Raw genomic sequence first — 6905 nt, forward strand, 5'->3', positions numbered from 1 at the left:
GGAAGCCCCCTTTGGCCGGTGATTTCAGACTCCACGTACGGAGGTCCAGCACGGCTTTGGCAGTTACGAACAAGATCCCTCCGTTACCAATTTCAGATCTGTGTCCTTTCATTCCTCCACTGAACTGGCGCCCCTCTCCCACCAGATGCCATTTTGCATCCAAATCAACTGATTGACAAGCAGCTGGGGAGGAGAGGAAATTGGGGGGCTCCATGCTGTGACTAATCCAGCCTGCCCCTGAATACCATCAGTTGCCTTTCTCCGCTCACTCCTTTCCTGATTCCAGGACTCCAGATCGCCTATGCTCTGAAGCACTTGAGTTACCGTACCCCTTTTGTGACCAAAATGAAGTCTTCATCAAGGGACAGCTGGCCCAGAAGGAGGGGAGATTCTGCAGATAAAATGAAGCAGAGGGGCTTCCCTGGTGGCGCAGTGGTTGAGAATCTGCCTGCCAATGCAGGGGACACGGGTTCGAGCCCTGATCTGGGAAGATCCCACATGCCGCGGAGCAGCTGGGCCCGTGAGCCACAACTACTGAGCCTGCGCGTCTGGAGCCTGTGCTCCGCAACAAGAGAGGCCGCGATAGTGAGAGGCCTGCGCACCGCGATGAAGAGTGGCCCCCGCTCGCCGCAACTAGAGAAAGCCCTCGCACAGAAACGAAGACCCAACACAGCCAAAAATAAATAAATAAAATAAAGAATTTTTTAAAAAAATAAAAAAGCATGTCCTTTAAAAAAAAAATATGAAGCAGAAATTTCTTTGACAGCATTTTCTCAACCAACCCCTCTCAGAGACCCTTGGACCTGTTGTCAGGTTTTGTCCTCACCAGCCCTCCCCCACAGACCTGATCTTCCTCTAAGAGGGAAAAAAACAAAAACAAAACCTAAGTTAAGGGCAGCAGCTGTTGGTAAATGAGTTTGTCAGGTCACCACCAACTCATTGCATGACCCCAGGCAAATCACTTAATCTCTGAGCTTGCATTTTCTCCTCTAAAAAAACAAAGGGTTGGACAAGAAGACCTCCGAGGTCCCTTCCAGACGTGACAGCCCAAGTGTGAGCTCCACATCTTACCACAGGGGCAACTCATCCTCTTCCCCACTCCGCTGTTCAGGGGCTGGGCCTCCCTCCAGGACTGGCTGCGGCTGGAATCCAGTATCCAGTTCCTTCATGATCTCAGTCCCTGTGTGGGCGGCTGCACAGTGAGAAGCACGGGCAGAGGACAGCCATCCTTCCGTGCAGCGTGGGCTCCCTAACCAAACTGACAGTTTCTCCAGACCCTGACGGTACCACAGTGTTCCCCAAGGGGGTCCCTTTCTGAGTGCCGGGGCCACAGGCTAAACAGACACTTGGAACTCATCTGGATTCTGGCAACTTCTCCAAAAGCCTGTCTACACCTGCTTTTGGGGGTTTTGTTTTTTTTTGCTTTTCAACTTTGAGGGACATATCTTCCTATGCAAAGGGATTATATTGAATCACCCAGCCATAGCACTCACCCTGTCCTCTCCTGAAGATGAGTTCAGCGACTACTTTACCATGACCTCCTGAGCATCCAGAAAGATGGTTCTTTTCTTCTTTTTGTGCTAGACAGCCCTGCCCTCCTGTATGCAGTGTTCACTTCCACCACACTTGAGCCACAAGCTGTCTTCAGAGCTCTCCTTGTTTCGGTGGGTGTGAGTGTGCCGCTATATGTGTTGTGTCTCTCTGTATGTACCTCTCTGGGTATGTGTCTTTTGGAGATCTCTATCTCTGTCTCACTGTGTCTGTCCGTGTGTACGGATGATCCTGATACTTCAGTAGATTGATCCTATTTTCTCCTTCCATTGGCTGCCGAACTTCTCACGTTTTTCTGTAGGTAACAGATTGTGGCTGGGCCCCTGGGGGGCAGCTTCTGTTCTAAATCTGTCTTCCTGGAGGTCAGCGTGAGCACAGCCAACCTTCAAAAACACATGTCTAGTGGGTGAGGAGGAGGAATTGGGAGCTTGGGACTGACACACATGCACGATTGATACTATGTATAAAATAGATAACTAAATGAGAACATACTGTAGAGCACAGGGAACTCTAGTTACCGCACTGTGGTGACCTAAATGGGAAGGAAATCCAAAAAAGAGGGGATATATATATACGTATAGCTGACTCATTTTGCTGTACGGTAGAAACTAACACAACATTGTAAAGCAACTACACTCCAATAAGAATTAATTAAAAAAAAAAAAACATATGTCTAACACCAGAAGCATTGGTGAGCAATGTACATTTCACCAAAGTCTCAGTGGGATGACAGAGAGATTATATCATAAACCACAACACACCACAAAATTCGATCAAGCCTCCTCATTAGACATCTTGCTCTCTCCCCAGAACTCTTCTGAAAGCATCACTTTATCGTGTAGCTCACACTGGGCGGATAAACAGGCCTCCGAAGACCTCCTATAACTGCAGCTCCCTTTAAAGATGCCATGCTGCACCACATGAGCTATGGTAGGTGGGCCACAGCTGATTGGACCCAAGGGTGAGCACCTGACCAGGGGCTGCCTCTCTATTGGTCAGCTAGGTGTCTTATGAGATAGCTTAGGCCTAGAGCTAGTGATACTTGAACCAATCAAATTCATCAGCTTAGGGAGTTTGGATGCGACACAGAGGGGGAGCCAAGTGGTTGTCCATGAGAGAAGCGGAATGACAAAGAAAAGCAAGGACCGAGAGAGAAATCATTCGGTCAGTGGCAGCAGAGCAGAGTCGGATCAATGCTTCTGCTGGTAAGAAGCTGCAGATCCAGGGCTATGCACACTGTGTCCCCAGTACCTACCTCACAGGCCCTCAAGCCACAGTGGTTTCCTGATAAAGCTCGTTAAATGGGGCCGTATGTGCTCCTGAAACACCTCTGCGCCCTGAACCACATCCCATGTGTTTTTGCACAGGTTAGGTGTGCTGCTCGTGGGATTTCAGGTACCCTTCCTAGAGTCACAGTCTGTGAAATCGAGGCCCCGAGGGAAGTGTGATTTCCAGATCTGAGGCTGGGAGGGAACATAGCTGAGAGGCTTTCCTTTCCCACCATGCCCATCTCAGACCCTCAGCGAGGACAGTTATCGCCCCTGGTGCCCCGTCAAGAGAAATCCCAGCTCTCTCTTTCTCTCTCATGGGTGATGAGGACCATTCTCAAGCACCCATTATTTTGTTGGGTCCCATGAGTCCACTCCACCCAATGTGCTCTGCTCTGACTGGGCCATACAGTTCGAGGGGAGTGAAACTGGAGAAGAATGTGTGGAAGTTTGTGGCTTTCATCTCTTAAACAAATAGCAAATTCCTTGGGCTGCTGCTGCTGGAATTAAACAATGATGTATTGGGGGGAGGCTCTACAGCGTTACCTTAGCAACGCCCAGGCTGTTTTCAGGCAAGGTCTAGTAAAAGAGGAAAGAGAACAAAAATAATAAAGGGACGAGTCTGGATGGGGTCCAGGAATGGGGGTCTTTTGGCTGAATGTGTTTTGTGCTCTGCGGTGTTTACAGGCCTCCTTTCAGCTAAGTTTCCTCTGGGCTCCCCCAGTGCATTCCACCGTCAGTGAGGCCGTCCACTAGAATACTAATGTGAGGCTAAGAAAAGGCAGCATGCCATGTGAGGAACGGGTTAGGTAGGGAAAGACATCACAGCTGGGACCACCTAAGCGGGAAGTGACACGTGTGAAGCCTTCCAGGCTGGCTCTTGAAATCATGAAGGTCATGGGAGAAAGAGGGCGAGGTTCTTCAAAGGTGACCAATGCTTGGGCCTTAGGCAGAGCAGAGGCCTGTATGGTGGCAATCCATCAGACCCTTGCTACTCACGGCGTGGTCCACGGACCAGCGGTAGAGGCGTCACCTGGGAGTTTGACAGAAATGCAGAATATAGGGCTGCCCCAGGCCTACTGACAGGGGTCTGCATTTTTACAAGCCCCAGGTGGTTCATGTGTGCACTGCTGTTTGAGAAGCGCCAAGCGGGACCTAAGTCTTGTCTCTCCCAGGTTCCTGCAAATCTGTCACTGCCTTTATCATGTCACAGCAGACTACCACCCACACAAAAACAGGCATATCCAGTTTGCTGATAATGCATTTTGGTGTGTTTTTTTTTTCATGACAGATCTACTTGAGATCTAGAAAGCACTTTAATACTCTATCCTTCTTCAAATGATCAAGAGAAATAGCAAGTCCTGTATTTAAAAAACCGATGAAAATCACCATGTAATAATCAGTGGGTGCAGAACAACCTCACAGATCTGTCTTTCCAACTTTTTCCACTATGATTCTCCATCAAGGTAAAAAAAGATTCGTACAAATCCCAGAAGGACGTAGAGGTGGCAGCACAACTGCCAAAGATGGTACAATGACTTAGTACTGAAGCTGGTGATGGGACACAAGGGGAAGGAGGGGCAGAGTCCTCGAGAAAAGAACCCTATTTAACACAGATGGCTCTAGTCCGTGGTCGACCTCTGGTACCAAAACCGCGCCCCAAAGTCGTTGCTGCAGGTCACAAAGCCGGGGTTGGTGGGCGAGTGCACGATACAGTGCACGATGTTGTTGTGGCCCAGGGAGAGCAGGTTCCGGCGCTCGGCCATTCTTGAGTCCCAGCAGCAGAGGCTGATGGTCCTCTAGTCAGGCAGCAGCACGCAGTCCTCCGTGTGGTTGAAGACGGACTACGTCCGGTGCACCTGCCGTCCGCTCAAGCCAGCACCTGTGTATCTGACCAGGGTTCGCCCTGTTGATATTTCTCAAAGTTTAGCTACAGTCTTCTTCACTTGACAGAATGTATTTTGAATTTTTGGAAAAAATGGCAAAACAAACTTCAGCATCATCGTGTGCTTTCTCAAAAGTTGTGATGCATCGATTTGAAACACCATCCCATAATTTGATGCAGCTGTCCTTGCTACCAGTCACATACATATTGGCACTAGGATTGTAATTAACGGAACATATGGCATCAGTATATTGATCTTGAGGACTGCAAGAGACAAAGCACTGAAATATGTTGATATCATAAAGTCGAAGAGTAGGCTGCTGAGTCCCAACAAGTATAAAGTCTCTAGAAGGATGAAAAGAGATGGAGCATAACATTTCAGCCTCCTGAATGGATTTGAAGCCTCTTTTTGCAGATGGTTTGGAATAATCAAATAATTTAAGAGTATAATCACTTTCACTAGAGGCGAGGATCTGTTCTGTTGGGTGGAAAGCGAGACACGTGACTTCATCCACGTGGTCGTAAAGAGTTGGAATCACTGGGTGGTTTTCCATGTTCTGCTGTGCAGTCTCGTTCATCATGACCTCTACTGGCATGGCACTTTTGGCCAACATTCTTTCTGTGTCAAGTATTTTTATGGAAGCATCAGCAGATCCAGTAGCTATTAATTGCCCATCTCTATTATAGGTAGCTACACGACATGGTCCTTTATGGGACGTGACATAGCATGTTTCGTACTCTGAAGCCTCTGGGGACATAGTCTGGACATCTGCATCAAACTCCAGGTCAATTCCTGTGCCAGGGGCAACTGTATCTGACGGACCAATTGCATAGTGAACTGCAGTATCATCGTTTTCCATTCCTTGTATTATATCACCTAGAGATACTGTTAACATGGTGGTATGAATTCTTCTGGACCTTTCTCCATGCACACAGTTGTTTCATTTCTAGTTTGATGAATGCAGGAGCTGTTCCGAGGGTGCACAGACAGACTGAGGCTTGATTTCATTGATGAGGCCATTAGCAATGTTGATGTAGCCGTCATAGAGCAGCTGCTAACGATCAGCTTGTAGAGCTGCTGGCGATCCTTCAAGCCCACTTCGGTTCTGTGCATCGGGGAGAAGAGGAAGATAATTTCCCTGCCAGGGGCGCGTTCTAGAGATTCGTTCACCTCCTCCGACTTTATCTCCTACGCGACAACACGGACGCCAAGGAACTGCTGCCTCACGGACAAATGTCAGATCCGGAGAGCACCGCAGGTGTGGCGGCAGGTGGACTCCACCACTTCCGGGGCCTTACGGAGCAAGTGCGCCTGCGCACCGTCTCCGCTGGGGCGTGACCCAAGCCCTGGTGTTTTTTTGTTTTGTTTTGTTTTGTTTTTAATTTTATTTTTATTCATTTATTTACATATGGCTGTGTTGGGTCTTCGTTTCTGTGCGAGGGCTTCCTCCCGTTGCGGCAAGCGGGGGCCATTCTTCATCGCGGCGCGCGGGCCTGTCACTATCGCGGCCTCTCTTGTTGCGGAGCACAGGCTCCAGACGCGCAGGCTCAGTAATTGTGGCTCACGGGCCCAGTTGCTCCGTGGCATGTGGGATCCTCCCGGACCAGGGCTCGAACCCGTGTCCCCTGCATTGGCAGGCAGATTCTCAACCGCTGCGCCACCAGGGAAGCCCCTGGTGTTTGTTTTTTAACACTGATTTTTTCGTGATGATAATGACAACGATGATGCTAATGATGAAGATGACATTAGATACTGTGAGGGGTTGAATTGTGTCCCCCGAAAAGGATATATTCAAGTCCTAACCCCCAGTACCTGTGCCTATGACCTTATTTGGAAATAGGGTCTTTGCAGATGAGATCAAGTTAAGATGAGGGCATTAGGCTTGCCCTAATCCAGTGACTAGAGGAACAGATTCTTCCTCTGAGCCCCTAAGGAGGAACCAACCTACTAACACCTTGATTTCAGACTTCAGGCCTCCAGAACTGTGAGACACGAAATTTCTACTGTTTTAAGCCACCCAGTTTGTGATACTTTGTTACAGCAGACCTAGAAAACAGAGAGAATTTCCTCTCTCTTTTTTTTTTTTTTTCTGAAACTTTCCTTCCTTCGAGCCCTTTCACATACAGTGTCTTGTGAAAGCAGAGGCAGGCTAGGCATTTTATTCAGTTTTTCAAAGAGGAAAGTCCATTTGTTACGTGAA

At 48.6% G+C, this 6905-nt stretch overlaps 1 pseudogene; it reads right to left on the bottom strand.

Annotated features, from left to right (window-relative positions):
- Positions 1 to 4441: 4441 nt before the first annotated feature.
- LOC103012493 (cleavage stimulation factor subunit 1-like) lies at positions 4442 to 5818 on the bottom strand (annotated as a pseudogene).
- Between the last annotated feature and the right edge of the window lie 1087 nt (positions 5819 to 6905).

The sequence above is a fragment of the Balaenoptera acutorostrata genome, chromosome 7 (assembly GCF_949987535.1).
Source record: "Balaenoptera acutorostrata chromosome 7, mBalAcu1.1, whole genome shotgun sequence".
NCBI classification, from domain to species: Eukaryota; Metazoa; Chordata; class Mammalia; order Artiodactyla; family Balaenopteridae; genus Balaenoptera; species Balaenoptera acutorostrata.